The sequence below is a fragment of the Phalangium opilio genome, unplaced genomic scaffold (assembly GCF_054372755.1).
Source record: "Phalangium opilio isolate 3A_F unplaced genomic scaffold, DU_Popi_V2 ptg000048l_1, whole genome shotgun sequence".
NCBI lineage: Eukaryota > Metazoa > Arthropoda > Arachnida > Opiliones > Phalangiidae > Phalangium > Phalangium opilio.
Window position 1 is genome coordinate 3,288,672 of NW_028324170.1, and position 14,939 is coordinate 3,303,610.

Below are 14,939 nucleotides of genomic sequence, written 5' to 3' on the forward strand. Positions count from 1 at the left end.
TAGAGTTAGATAGAGAATGGATATAGAGATTGACTCTATTCCCGTTTCTATTCTTTGGATTTATCGTCCGAAAAAATAACGCGTTTTTTTTCCTCTGCCCACCTAGGTTTTATTTCTCCCGATTGTCCTGTTAAAGAGGTCTACTATGATTGTTATGTCGCCTAGGTACATAATGAAAGCGAAAAATATGATAGCTGGCAATTTTTTTTATCTTATTTAAGCTCCATTTTGGAGTCTTATAACTCTGGATCTATAAGAGATACAGTTAAATCCTTTGAATATGTTATAGCCCTATTTCTCCTTTTTCCAACGATACTAAATAATTTGCGGTTCTTTTAAATGAGTCTCAAAAAATATTCAATGTTTGTGTGCGTCGATTCCTCTCCCAAGTAAATATTTGTCCGCAGCCCTAGCAAAAAGGGTTAATTAAATTTACGCATACATTTAACTGTATATATAGACCCGTTTCAAACTTCAAAGGATATTCTGAAATTTGAGTTGCTGGTATTCCACCTTATTAAGCGCTACTTTGTTTCCTAACCTTACGTCGTAATTTTGATGTCGTATTTGCTCTGATTATAACCAAATTCCATATAGGTATACAAAGTTCAATAAAGACCCTTTGATGGACACAAACCGGTGTCAAATTTAATTAGGTTTCGAGGGAATCAAAAGCGTATAAGCAGACGACGCACGTTCGCCATGAAAAGGCTGAACATTTAGTTATTCAATCTTCCCGAGGCAAACAATCTACCCGGAAGCGCGAAACTTTGCTTTTAAGTTAATTTGTTGCGAACTGGCTCTCCCTTGGTGAAATTGGGGGCCCAAATGTTTTATTGTTTTTCAGGTTAAGTTGACGCTATATATAATCGGTTGCCTTGACAATTATAACGTATACTGATTGCCTAGAGACGCCAAAGTTTACATTTTGGGCGATGGAACCAAAGACCAACCCGCAGAAACCTCATTACTGTTTTGGGGCCCCTCGCCCGCTCGCGACCAAAAGCAAGACGTGAGCCGAATTTTCCCAACCGAAATTTACGAGAACCATTATTCATCGAATCGAATTAGCTCTCCAAAATATTACCATTGGGATATGTATGGTTAGCTTACGAGCCTTGGTCCCTACAAGCCTTGAGGGACCAAGGCTTATCGTGAAAATTTATTTTATTTTGAAGTTTATTAATATATTTTTTTTTCTTCCAAATTTTCATCCTGGTTAGATAATTGTGTTGCTTTCCCTACCCTGCAATGTCACGCACTGAGATGGCACGCGAGTTTTACGAAATTGAATGATTACTTTTTGAAAATTAGGCTTAACGAAGTTTAATGGTAGGCCTACTAATTAGGTTTAATTAATAGTTATTTTAAGTTTCACTGTGAGTTTTATATCGAAATAAGTGCAAATCTTAATCACAATTAATTCTTAAATAAAGATAATGTTATTTTTAAGGTCTTATTCTAAGTTTGAAACTCTAAAGCCTTGGTTTTTCCATACATTATCGAATTATATAGTTTTTGATCAGAAATCTTTTTGAATTTCTCATTCGTGAACTCGTTTCGCTTTTCCGCCGTTAATGTTCGACTATTCTACTTAATAAGCTTTATTTTTTTATCTTACTTTTAGAAATAAAATTCTGAGAGGAAAATGGATTGAAGAAAGGATTACATTCGACCAAATGGAAACAAAAAAATCCGAAAAATGGGAAAAAGTAAAGATCAAAGAAATTTTTCCAAACGAAATCAGGAAAAAATCACAAATTCAGGATCAGGAAAAGAACGAGAAAGAATTGCATTTTCAAAGATTACCATGCCAACCGAGTAAGTCTATAAAATGTTTTATTTATTTTTGTTTTTTTTTTGGCAAAACATTTCTATCAATGTTAAGCCGGCTACACATATTCGACATTTGCCGAATGCCGCGAACATTTAAAGCAAGTCTCGGCTGTGGTTTAGTTTACAACAATACCACTAGATGCTCCCATTGAAAGAAGAGGCTGGTCATAGTGACAGAGGTAAAAAGGAACTAAGTATTTTTCGCCGTCCCCGTCAGCCACGTCATCAAAACGTAGTTTAGGTGAGCCGATAAGATAATTTAAAATTTTTCGTTACGTGTTAGAGGGAGGGGCTCTATAATGGGCTATGAGTCGGACTGAAGTAAATACAAACCGTTTTCCATTCCTGCTTCTAAAATTAAATCTATCCCTGGTACTATCAAGGTTTTAGTATGGGGTGCTTGTCTTTAGACGAGTAATCGCTCGGAACTTGACGAATACGGAAAGTATATGGTGCTAATATAAATCTTTAATTTGAAACGAATTAATATCAACGATTCCTCTTCACGAATACTTTGAAAACAAGCCAAGCAAATCGAGTAATTTTCAAGTTTTTAACCATAGTGTATAAGCTAATTTTTTAGTCTAGTGTATGACGTCATTTTATAAAAGGGGCGGGAGGGGGGAGTTTACGTCATTTCTTCACGAGATCCTATCTCGAGTGAGTTAAAGTCACGCGTATGCTAATTTCGCATGCTTTTGTAATGACCGGGTCGACATTTTTAGTTTGAAATGAATTTTTCCCTGAAAACCGCCCATCTTAGCAAAGAAAATTCAAGGAAAACAACGAGCTTGTTTCTTTTTTTAATTTTAAAATGCAATTCAATTTTATTTTAAATTTTAAACGTATGTACGTATTGTACATCCTTGGGGGTAGTTAGTTGTACATTTATGTTGTAAGGTTTGTGCTGGTATGAACTGAAAAGGCGTAACGTTCGTGTTCCACGCGTCTTTAGCTATAGTAATTTCCACCATTGAATCATTAGTTCTAAAAGACGATAAGCAAATTAAGAAGTAATTAGTTTTTGCGACCAAATTAGCATATATTACGTAGTGAGCTATACATTAATTACTTCCTCCTTTTAACAGTGATAACTTTGAAATTAATTAATTTAGATTGACCTTGGTGTACCAGAGGGAAAATATAACGGGTTCTCAGTTTTATGTCCCACGTGCTCCAAGTTTAAAACAGTTCCTAAATGACCTTGATATACTAGAATTTGAACGTTCCTCTTGCTCGTACCATAGAGAGTATAAAAAGGGGGAGTAGAAGGCTTCTCGCTTTGAAAGATTCCGGTGTGAGTGCGCATCTTTCTCTAGCCCTCTTATTGGCTGAAATACGGTGAACCGGATATTACTAGGAAAATATAACAAATAAATAAGAAAGGAAATTAAGCGAGAACTACCAAGGCTGCTAGCATCAACTTCCCATCTTTATACCATCTTTTCTCGTGCATACAGTTACCATATTTTTGTGGATCTACAAAGAAATCACTCTCTTTTCCTATCCCATATGATGTTTATAAGGTCCATGATATTTCCTTTCCCAAAACAAGTGGTTCCGACTGGTCAATTCGAAAAGGTCATTGTATGTTTTGGAAGCTTGGTCTTTCTCGATACTCCCCAACCTATTGTTTTCAAAATAGGATAAAATCTACTATGTTTTAGAATGAATAGAACTATATACAATAAATGTCGCGCTTTGTTGAGTTTAGACACTAACTAATAGTCAAGGACATGTTATCCACGGGAAGGGGGCGTGTTGTAAAAAGGTCCGTGTTGTTGTTGTTTCAACCGTTGATAAACGTAAAGAAATTAATTATTTAAGAAAAATGCTAATTATATTCATTTATTTTTCATGCCTAGAACAAACAATTTTTAAGAAATCTCTATTGCTATAATAATATATACTTTGAAAGTGAATTAAGCCATCTTGGCATCTCCTTAATTCCCCCGTATATAATTTAACCTGCCCTGCCGTTAGTCTAATTGACCTTACTTTATTTCATACTATAAAACCAACGCTGCCTTCGTTTTTATAGACAAGTGACATTGAATACTCTTATAGTTTGTTTCACGTATACATTTAGATACGCTAAGGGAATACGCGATTCTTAAGTTACATTCCCAGTGACGTAATCATGACGTTAGTCCACCTTTATATGAATGAAGTAACGTATTTGAAATGTTTTTGGGGAAAACCCTATGGTGTTTTATTGTTTAGAATTCCTTAGCGGCGCGAAGTTAGAAATTATTTTTCTTTGCAATTTCTTATTTTGACTTTTAACTTCGGGAAGATTTTTCTAACGCGTGGTTTCTGAGCTGTTTTTATATTTTTTTTTTTAGTTATAAATTCAGTGTGATTTCGAGGCGATATAAGCCGCTAAAATACTATAATTTATGCGTGAAAAAAGTTTAAGAAGATGGATACGAATGTTATGTAAGTTTTATTATAATTTCAAGAACTATATGCTAAGCCTAATCTGTTTGCAACTTGGTTATTATTAATGATGTAGGTGGGTTTTTGGAAATACGGTATAGAGGGTTCGTGGTTCCGAACTCGAGTTATGTTTGGAGTGTTTTAGGGATGACCCCTGAATTAAATTATCATCGTCTTTTGGTATCCTAGTTAAATTTAAGGGGTCATCCGTAAAATAATCCAAACATAACTTGAAACAGTGTCCCCTAGGGGAATCAAAATGGAGATAGAAGTTATATTTTCGACTTAAATCGTGCACCCAAAGGACATCCCTCTTAATTTCTGACATTCCTTTCTGTAACACCCTGTATAGATATAGATTAAGTCCCTAAGCCTAATTTTATTCGGTATAGTAAAAGTATGTTTTTGACTGTGGGTGTATAAAGTTGTAAATACTATTTCGAGGGGTAAATAACTCGCTATAATGTACGGGACTCTTGTCAACATTTAGACTTATTATATTTTTCCAAATATTTTATTTACCCCTCGGTTCGTTTCAAATATCAAATTTTAGGCTTAGCTTAATAGAAAAAATGGTTTTGAATCAAGGACACGGTTAAAAACAAAATTGATAGATTCCCTGATGGCAATTTTCAATTTTCTTATTTCCAATTTGAACTTCGCCGAGTTGCTGCGGCTGTGTGTTCGATGACTGCATTAAATTCGGTTCGTTGCTTTGATACTGCGCTTTTTTCGGGGCTGTATTATGAGCGGGCACGGAGCATACCACTTTGTTATACGCTCTTTAGAAATAATAGTCCCTTCAAATCTTATCGAACGCTCTACCGAGATGACGGGGAAGGTATGTCTTAAATTAAAATTTGATTTGGTCATTTTAGGCTTTAATGGACCCAAATAACTATTAAAATAAAGCGGATTTTTTATTGGAATTTTGTTACTTTTAGTGGTCAGTGATGCTAAAGTTTTTAAGTGTGCTAGTGAGAATTCATGTTTATTTAACCTAGTATTTAGCATTAGTATACTTTTAGTTAACAACATTAAAAACCGGTTTTTAATGTGAGAGAATCTCCTTCATAAACTTTTAACTGAGTATCCAGTAAAAACCGGTCTTTTACGGGAGAAAAATCTTCTTCGTAAAATCTTAATTGAGTGTCCAGTAATATCTTTTTAGCTGAAAACATTAAAAATCGGTTTTTCACGTTAGAAAAATCTCTTTCATAAACTAGTCTTAACTGAGTATCCAGTAAATCTTTTTTTAATAAGAATCTTCTGGGGCTTTTGACCTTATAATTTTCCATGGTTGTTATAAATACTGCTGGTCAATTCTCAGTGTTTTATTAATGAAAATCCTCAAGTCCGCAAGTCGTTATTTCAACATTTTCTACGTCTCATAATATAACCTATCCAAAATATCTTATCTCCGCTATGATTTAGTTGTACGAGTTACGACATTTTGTCTCTAATCTTTTTCAGTTTTTATACCAGCACGTTTTTACCCCAGTTTTAATAGGCTCACGTTCGTTTCTCTTGACCATTCGCCCAGCGGTCAGTCCTTCGGTCACTCTTTTGTAATATCCGATTCTCGTATAATATTAATGTCCTCGCACGCGCCAATTTTTAGCCATATCGTAGTATACGATAGGCTCTTAGTTTGACCCGAGCCGTAGTAGTAGTAGTAGTAGTGGCCGGGGTTGTCGCTTCGTTATCGTCAGATTTTAGCTTAAAAGGAACTTTATATTACCACAACCCACCCATAGGGGTTACTGGGCTCGGTTAGAGATTTAATTATAATTAAAATTTTTTCAGGTCAGACCCGGGAATAGAACCCGGGTCGCTGGGGTAGTAGACAAACGTTCTAACCACTAAACCATAGAGACTTGATAGAAACTCCGAGTTTTTTATTATTTTTTTATCTCTAAAATGTCGGGGTGATATGGGGTGGGGTACCTCTTAATCTGTGGGGTCGGAAACTTTTGAATTTTTATCTGTGGGGTCGGATACTTATGAATTTGTGTGTTTGGGGTTTTTATATTTATTTTCTTTTTATGTATGTGCTAATTAAATAGACAACGATTTTTCTACCGCGCTCCTCATGTGTTTCGTTCTCGTTTGGTAGCTATCGTCATCTATGTTATGTTTGACTGGAACGTTTTGGCGGTTAATTCAAATGTGGGTTTAGATAGAGCTAACATAGTGTTAAATGAGCGTTATGCGTTTGATCATTTTAGCATTGCTAAAGGTAATTCGAGGGGATAATCACTAAAATGCGTAATCACTATAACTAAACTTTCTCTTTCAAAAGTTTCTGGGCATAAGTCCTTGTTAGAAATTTATAAGATGCGATAAGTGTGCATCGGCATAAGTCTATGTTGTAAACTCATCGAGGGGATTATCACTAAAAACTATCTGTTCTTCGATTCGCCGGAATATTAGAATTACAGCATAAGTAAATTTATACGGTTATAATTTAATCACTGTTTAGAGTGGGGAATCGAGGGGCTATTCACTCTGATTTTATGCACGGTAAATCATTTAAGCATTGAAAAAGATAGCGCTATTCACTCATTAGGGTAAGGTATAGAGGGGTTATCCACTCATTAGGGTAGGGTATAGAGGGGCTATTCACTCGTACGATATGGCTACTATTACGAGCCCTTGGGCCGTCTTGTTTCTTCCTTTTTGTCTTTTTTTCTAAGCATAAGCTATACTCTTAGTTAGTTGTGAGATATGTTCGTTTTTAATACCAACTCTATTAGGCTTAATTCTGGCTTTGACGTGTAGTGTCATTTTACGATTGAAAAAAAAAGAGAGAGAATTACATATTGTCCAACCAAGTACGTTTTTGGGGTCAAATCTTTATCCGTCATATTGGGTTTTCCCCAAGTTTTTATTACTTTTTAGGCTTAGATAACCTCTCCTTATTAAATGACAGAAGGTGGTCAAGTTGAAGTAAAAGTTACGTTATATCTACGGGAACTTATAATTGGTCTGTTTTATAAAATTCTGTAATTTTCTCGAGCCCTGATTGGTGTAATTCTAAGTTCATACAGTGCGACTTGAGGTATTATATTGTGTACAATTTTAACCGCGTCTTTTAAACTGATAACCAGAGTTCTGACTTATCAAATTTGTTCTATATTTTGATCCCAAGGCAAGGGGATCTAGAAATTAATTATTATTTATTAGTATCTTAATTACTTTAGTTCTGGTTGTCGTAGGAACACGTATTTGGCACCGTTGAATAGACAACCCTTTTATCTATGACATACTTGAAGCATTTTACTTAAACGCCAGAGTTTTGACGTGCTAAAGTTGATCTTTATTAAAATGAATATTTTTAATTATCTCAATTATTTGGGTTGTGGTTGTTGTAGAGCCAAGTTTTTCGTACCCTAGAACAGACAACAATTTTTTCTATGACATACTCGAAGCAATTCTATTTAGCCTTTACAATGTCAGGGTTTTGAGGTGCAAAAGTTGATCTTTATTAAAATTAATATTTTTAATTATCTCAATTATTTGGGGTTGTGGTTGTTGTAGAGCCAAGTTCTTGGTATCCTTGGACAGAGAACAATTTTGTCTACGGCATAATCAAAGCATTTCCCTGCATCTTTCAAATATCCAATGTTAATCAATGTTCTTCACATAATGGGCTTCTTCTAGTTTTGAAACTTTTCTTCTGGGGTCTGACCCTCTCTGTCCCGATTTTGCTAAGTCTTTCAGAGCGGCGGAGTTTTATATCATTTTCGCATTATAACTTACTCTCTCTTCCTCCGTGTCTCCATTTTTGGGAAGAGCCTGCAGTCGATGCGGGTCTTAAAAATCAATGGAATATCCATTCCTGGTGCGGTTTAATAACCCTAACACGAGCATTGAGGATATAAGACTGTCCTATTCCCATTTTTGTTTTCCTTTAGCTTTTGTTACTATTATTGGAAGGAACCAAATTTATCGTTCAAAGCGACCCTACTTGCGCTTTATAGTCCTATGTAGCTGAAGAGTTAGTGTATGTGAAAAACCGGAAGTAGTATCCTTGATTCATTTCCGTTTCTAGAGTGCCGTAGTACTTACTTACTTGTTTGTTTTTTATATGCAGGGTGGTTCTGATAAGTCTGCCGTAAATTATAGGGAATGTTCTTTGGGTGAACGATTTTGAGTCGATAGTGTTCTATGACATTTTGACATCCGGGGCCACTGTTTTCAAGTTAAGATTGGATGGAGTATTTTACGAATGACCCCCTTAAATTAAATTAAAAAACTGAAAGATAATGATTTCTAGTTTAATTAAGGGTCTCCCTGAAAAACTTAAGTCTTTACTTGAAAACAGTGGCCCGGACGGCAAAATGGAGATAGAACTTATACATTTTCGACTCAAAATCGCCGAAAGAACATCCTCTTTTATTTATGGCAGACTTATCAGAAACATCCTGTACATATGCGAATTGTGCTATAGGTTGTTCAATATAATCTGAAATATAAATACGCTATTTATGTAAGGGGTTATATCTTATGAAAAAAGTTACGTTTGTCTGTCTTTTAGAATACTATCTCTAAATCGTTGGATCGTTTAATTAATGTATACATTAGGTATAATTTCAGTCCAAGACTCCTTGGGGTGTGATAGCGCAAATTGCCCTCTATTCAATGATACTAAAAAATTGGGTTTATCATGATTAAATCTCGAAATAATTAAAAAAACTAAATTTTATCTCGAAAATATTGCAAACAAAGTTCCTTTTACTTACATTAATTACGTTATTTATGGCTGTAGTCAGTCAAAACTACTTTATTTAGAAAAGAAAAGTGAAAGGTCAAAAAGGTCAAAGTGGCGGCGGACAAATGACCAGTAGCTTGTGCGTGACCCTAAAAATAACTTCATAACTAGGGCATAGACATTTCAATTTATTGTCCCCTTCCTTACTTGAGTCTCTTGACAAAATTAGAAAAGTGGATTCAAGGTTTTTTCGTATATTAGAGAGGTTAAGCGAAAGGGTTAGCCTCGCGTGGCTAAAGTTTAGACTTACTACACCAGAAAGGGGAAGGGGGCAGTGTCGTCTGCTTCGCGTAGGGTAAGACTCCACCACAGTCCTTCTATTTGAAGCCATATTTAACGTCTTAGTTGTTCACGTACAGATTAATGTTTTGTCCTAAGAAAACCAGCTGGTCAAACACCCTCAACTTTTGCACAAAAGTGTCTATTGGTAACTTTTCGGGACAAGGGGTGCGACTTAACCTTTCTATTTTATTTTGACACGAGCGTAATAGAGCAGGGCCTCTCTAATGCAATCTATCCTGCACTTCTGTATTCTTATTTAGGTCGCTTATAATATCTCATTTATCAAAGACGATGTTTTCTTGAAGAAACTGCAGCAGCTAAGCTATAGAGAAGATACGGCCAACAATTCTTAAGATATATATATATTTATTACGAAAAATTATTATTAGCCCCAAAGTTATATATTAATAATGAAGTTTTATTTTGGTCCAGGGACAATCGAGTACGTGCATTTCCGTACTATTGGCTATTGGATATTAATTTTTCAAATGTATAGGTATACCTTACTTAAATAACTTCCTCTGTAGCTTTTGAAGTTGGTCAAATCCATGCATAACAAACAAGTTGGGGAAACCAAAATAAACCTCTCCGAGTCGAGACGCAATTAAAACGTTTTTCTTAAATAATTAATTAATTAAATATAATTGATATTTATTATTTTAATCATCATTAATTTAGCTTAATTATAGTTAAATCGTTTTAAGAAACTTTATTCCTAAAATAATTTTAAACGTAGATATTGTTGACGTTTCAATTCAAGCGTATGCCTCTTTAACAATTTTTGGAAATAGGCGATTGATTCACAGTAAGGGATAAGAAAACCACGTTTGTTCCGATTTGCCAACTGCAAACGCGGTGACAGACACGTGTAATACCTCTCCGTGACGTCATCGTCACTCGGAGAGGTAATTAAACATGGAAATACTTGAAAAGTCAATTTAAAATTTTCAAATGTAAACCATAACCATGTGGCAATTAACCCTGTCAAGGATGAGTTCCCAAGTCTTCTTTCTTACCTGGACTTATTGACCAAACTATCACACACCTATTGATTATAAAAATCCTTGAAAAATCATCTTTAATTCCATGTTAGATCTATTTTAGTCTTGTCTAATAAAAAAATCAATGATATTCGGTCCTCCCTCAAATCAATATTATTCAAGAAAAAAAAAGTTATTTTCCATTATGATCAATGGTTGATATTAAGCCTTTGCCATCGTATTAAAACTTATCAAAGATCCGCACCCAAAAATTGGGCGTATAATGAATACGACTTCAATTAGGAAGAAATCTTTCCTGGAAAAGTTAGGGCGAGTCTATTCTGATTACTATAGCTATACTCCTAAGACCCGCGCCGCGTGTTAAGGCGTTAACCTTACTAAGGGAATTTTAAAAAGGGGTCAGTGTTAAAATAGGTATTATACTCAAAAGAGGACCGGAACACTATTTTCAGGGTTAACCTATGACCTTTATATAGGCTTTAAGGTTATCATTGACTAATATATTATGAAGTAATTTTAGTTTTATCTGAGTGAAAATAGCAGTGAAGACAAATGGTTTGTATATTGGTTTTTTTACCCATAGATACGCGAATTGGCGATTTTAACAATTAACCTTGAGATTTTACCAATTAACCTTGAGATTTTGACAATTAACCTTGAGATTTTGAAAATTAACCTTGAGATTTTGACAATTAACCTTGAGATTTTGAAAATTAACCTTGAGATTTTGACAATTAACCTTGAGATTTTGACAATTAACCTTGAGATTTTGACAATTAACCTTGAGATTTTGACAATTAACCTTGAGATTTTGACAATTAACCTTGAGATTTTGACAATTAACCTTGAGATTTTGACAATTAACCTTGAGATTTTGACAATTAACCTTGAGATTTTGACAATTAACCTTGAGATTTTGACAATTAACCTTGAGATTTTGACAATTAACCTTGCAACTTCGCGAAGTAACGCTGTAAGTTAGCAAATTTTACTATGAAATTACGCGAAAAATTTGTATAATTACTCCAATGACGCCGTAAATTTACCATGGTAATTTTTACAATTATACACTCTATTATAGGGAAATGTTGATTCTATTGAGGTTACTGGGAATTAATCCTCTCGTATTTCCTATGGGAGGAAAAAAGATTGTATCTATATAGGTATATGAGGGAAGAGTGTGGGAACATCGGATGCCAATGACTAAAGTGGAAAATCGTGTATCCTTTTGCATAATTCAAAGATATTTCATTTTTGGAGTTTGAACCCTCGTGTGATGGAACGAAAAAGGTTTTTTTTCCCTTCATCACCTTCGATGAGTTTAAAATGTATTCCGTACTCATATCTATAGAGACGAGAAAGATTGAAAATTTTTTAGACACGTGATGGTGTGTATGTAATATGATTGGATCCCGTCCGTACCTAGTAAAGGTAGTTTTAATACAAAAGAAAATGAAAGGATGAAAGTATGCTGTGTAGTTCTCCGGAATATTTTATTTCTTCAATAGTAAACCGCTTTCAATCAATCTGTTAGGCCTACTTGTTATACAGAGTGTGTTCTGATAAGTTTACTAAAAATCAAAGGGTGTGTAATCTTTGGGTAAAACTGTGTGGAAAGTAACTCAAGGAACATGGCGATCCACAAGATTTATTTGCTTCCAAACATTTATTGGATCATAAAACGAAGGAAATAGTCACAAATGTGTCAAGTAAGACATATCAGAATTCAATAGTCTTCAGTATAAGTTCCTTGAGTCTCATTCCATTTAGTTTAACGCAAAGAATACACCCTGTAATTTACGACAGTCTAATCTTATCAGAAACACCCTGTTTATGCTTAAATAGTATTGATTATCTCATTTTGTATATTTTATCAGATTTCGGTCCAAATTCGGTATTTGGTTCGAATTTTATGCCATCTTTGTTTTGAATTCTTATACGCTATATTTTAACACCACTTGTTTTTAAATCCTATTTGTTTTTTCTTGGTTTTGGTTAACACCATGCTTAATTAAATAATTAATTTTAACTACAATATTAATTAAAAAGAAAGCTGTAGTAACTTTTCATAGATGTCAGGTTCGTTTCTCTGCAACTAGCCCCATATAGGAATCAATAATGAATGTACAGTGTTGGAAAGGGTTTATTTTACTATAGGAATACCACTGGTTTCAACGCCTTTTTAAGGATGAGTTTTATTATAAATACGAAAATATCTACATTACTAATTAAAATTAAAATTTGATTAACTTCACGTACAGTTTCTTGAGAAATTTAAATTAACTTTGATTACACTTTATTTTTTTTAGGTGAATTTCTTAAACTCTCTATTGGGTTTTAACTTAGGTAGTTCCGAATTTAAGTTTGAGAACTTTTAATAGATGTAAAAATATAAATTTAATATATGACCGAAAAATACCTGTATTTTTATATATACTATATCAGGAAATGGAAAATGTGTTATGATTTTTACAAGAAAACTATAAAATTCGGATCGTTAATTTTGCGCGTGAAATTTCTTATCTCATCCTAAGAGTTCAATAAAACTACGCAAACCTCTTTATAATAAAATCACGCGCTGCAGGGTTTTGCCTATTGTTTTCTTAAATTGACTCTAATTTGTAGACTATTTCTATGATTCGAATATCGCTCGTGATCTCACTCTAAGTTTTATAATAAAATCAATGGTCGAAAAGAGAGGGAGTTACTTTTCTCGCTTCTTGAATCGAATTACCCTTTTATATTATATTGATCGATTTCGGAGCATCTGTGCAACGGCTTATTTCAGATTTAATTGCAATTGTAAAAATGAATTCTTCATCTCTTATTTCCTCTAGCGATGTAGTCCTTTAGCGCCTTGGTAACGCGATAGATTGTGAATCTGAATCAATACCAAACTGTAGTATCTTTCAATATTGTCTGCCCTTTAGTGTCTTGGTAAGATTGTAAATAATACATTTTACTTTAAAATTTGCGGTTATACGATATACAATTTTACATTACATTGTGCTAACGAAGTTTCTTCAGTTGAAAATTCGAGTTATAGCTTGAATTAAATTACCAAAAGCTAATTAAATTTTATCTTTCGGTATATACCAAGCTTGTTTGTTTTATAATATATTCTATAACTTGTTTATTATTATTGAAGGTATCGGGACACTTTGAACATTTAATTCCTTGGGTATTAATGGAAGTTAATTAATGTTTTGACTAATTAAGGGAAAAATTATAAGGCTCTTAATTAAAACTATAGCTTAAAGTATACTTTAATAGAATAGTTTTTCATTTTGGAAACAGTATAATTGCTAATTGGATGACCTAGCGGTACAAAACTTTCATTGTTATTTCTAAGTTATTGTTATTCTACATGACCATGTAAGTCTTGTAGATAATTAATATTGATTTAATCTAAAGCTCTGTACCCCAAGTCGATTATATACCACGTAATGCATTGATTTAACCTGCGCGCGTCATTTGGGATTCAAACCAATTAGTAATTGAGAAGGTATTGCCGTGTTGTTAGAGACAGTTCAATTATTGTTCCAAATCTAATTACTAATCATAGATATTTTAAATTTATTTGGTGAAATTCACGTTACGTGTATCTTCAAATACGAATATATAGTAACGTATATTTGCTTTAGTGGTTTTTGAATATGCATGGAATTTGGTGCAGGGCGAATACCGAATTCGTAAGTCTCTAGCATTACGAAGTGTTATACTTATGAAACATATCTTATAAGCTTATAATGAAACGTTACGCATATCTTCAAATACAAATCTACTAACGTATATTGCGGTAGTTTTTTTAAATATGCATGGAATTTGGTGCTCGGCGAATACCGAATTCGTAAGTCTCTAGCTAGCATTACGAAGTGTAGGAATTAAGTGTCATACTTATGGAACATATCTTATAAGCTTATGGTGAAACGTTACGAGTATCTTCAAATACAAATGTAGCAACGTATATTTGCGATAGTGTTTTTTGAATGCGTAGTTAGGTAGGTATTCGGTGCTCGGCGAATACAGAATTTGACTCTCTTTGAGGGAGATTCTAAGCCCCAAATTTCTCCGAAATCTTTAGATTTTGAGTCTTCTGTTTACAACTAGCAGTTTAGCAAGGACAGACAGCTCAGGATGGTTTAGTTATTCGAATGGGATTGAATTTGCCTACTACAGTATAAGGGGTTTACTACTAACATACCCCCTTACTGAATGTGCACACTAAAATAAATGGTTAGTATATAGGAAACAACTATATTTTAGCAAAAACGGATTTATGATTTTAGTAGTATTATACTATCATAAAGGCTGAGATGAAATAACTAAACCAGACTGGAGGTTTTTTTTTAAAGATGTCAGGATGTTTTAAAATGGACCATATCTCTTCTAAAGTCTCCTTTGATTTTTATTGGCTACCCTGTTATAGCTCGGGGTCTGGGGCACTCGGGTATTCTTTTTTTTCAAGTGGTCGGTCACACGCCTCACTGACTATTGCTATATACATGAGAGTGACTGCCCAAGGTCATTTGCTTTTTCAAGGGACAATAAAGCGTATATTTTCCAGGACAGAGATGACCCTTTTATACTCACTTGAAGTTGTAACC

At 34.0% G+C, this 14,939-nt stretch overlaps 1 protein-coding gene across 1 annotated transcript in view; it reads left to right on the forward strand.

Moving 5' to 3' along the window:
• The window catches only part of LOC149673737 (octopamine receptor beta-2R-like), a 143,335-nt gene that overhangs the window by 81,230 nt on the left and 47,166 nt on the right, over positions 1-14,939 (forward strand). Inside the window, exon 5 of the mRNA XM_089839438.1 lies at positions 1,628-1,821. The gene's annotated coding sequence lies outside the window, so the exon portion shown is untranslated. The remainder of the gene's footprint in view (positions 1-1,627; positions 1,822-14,939) is intronic.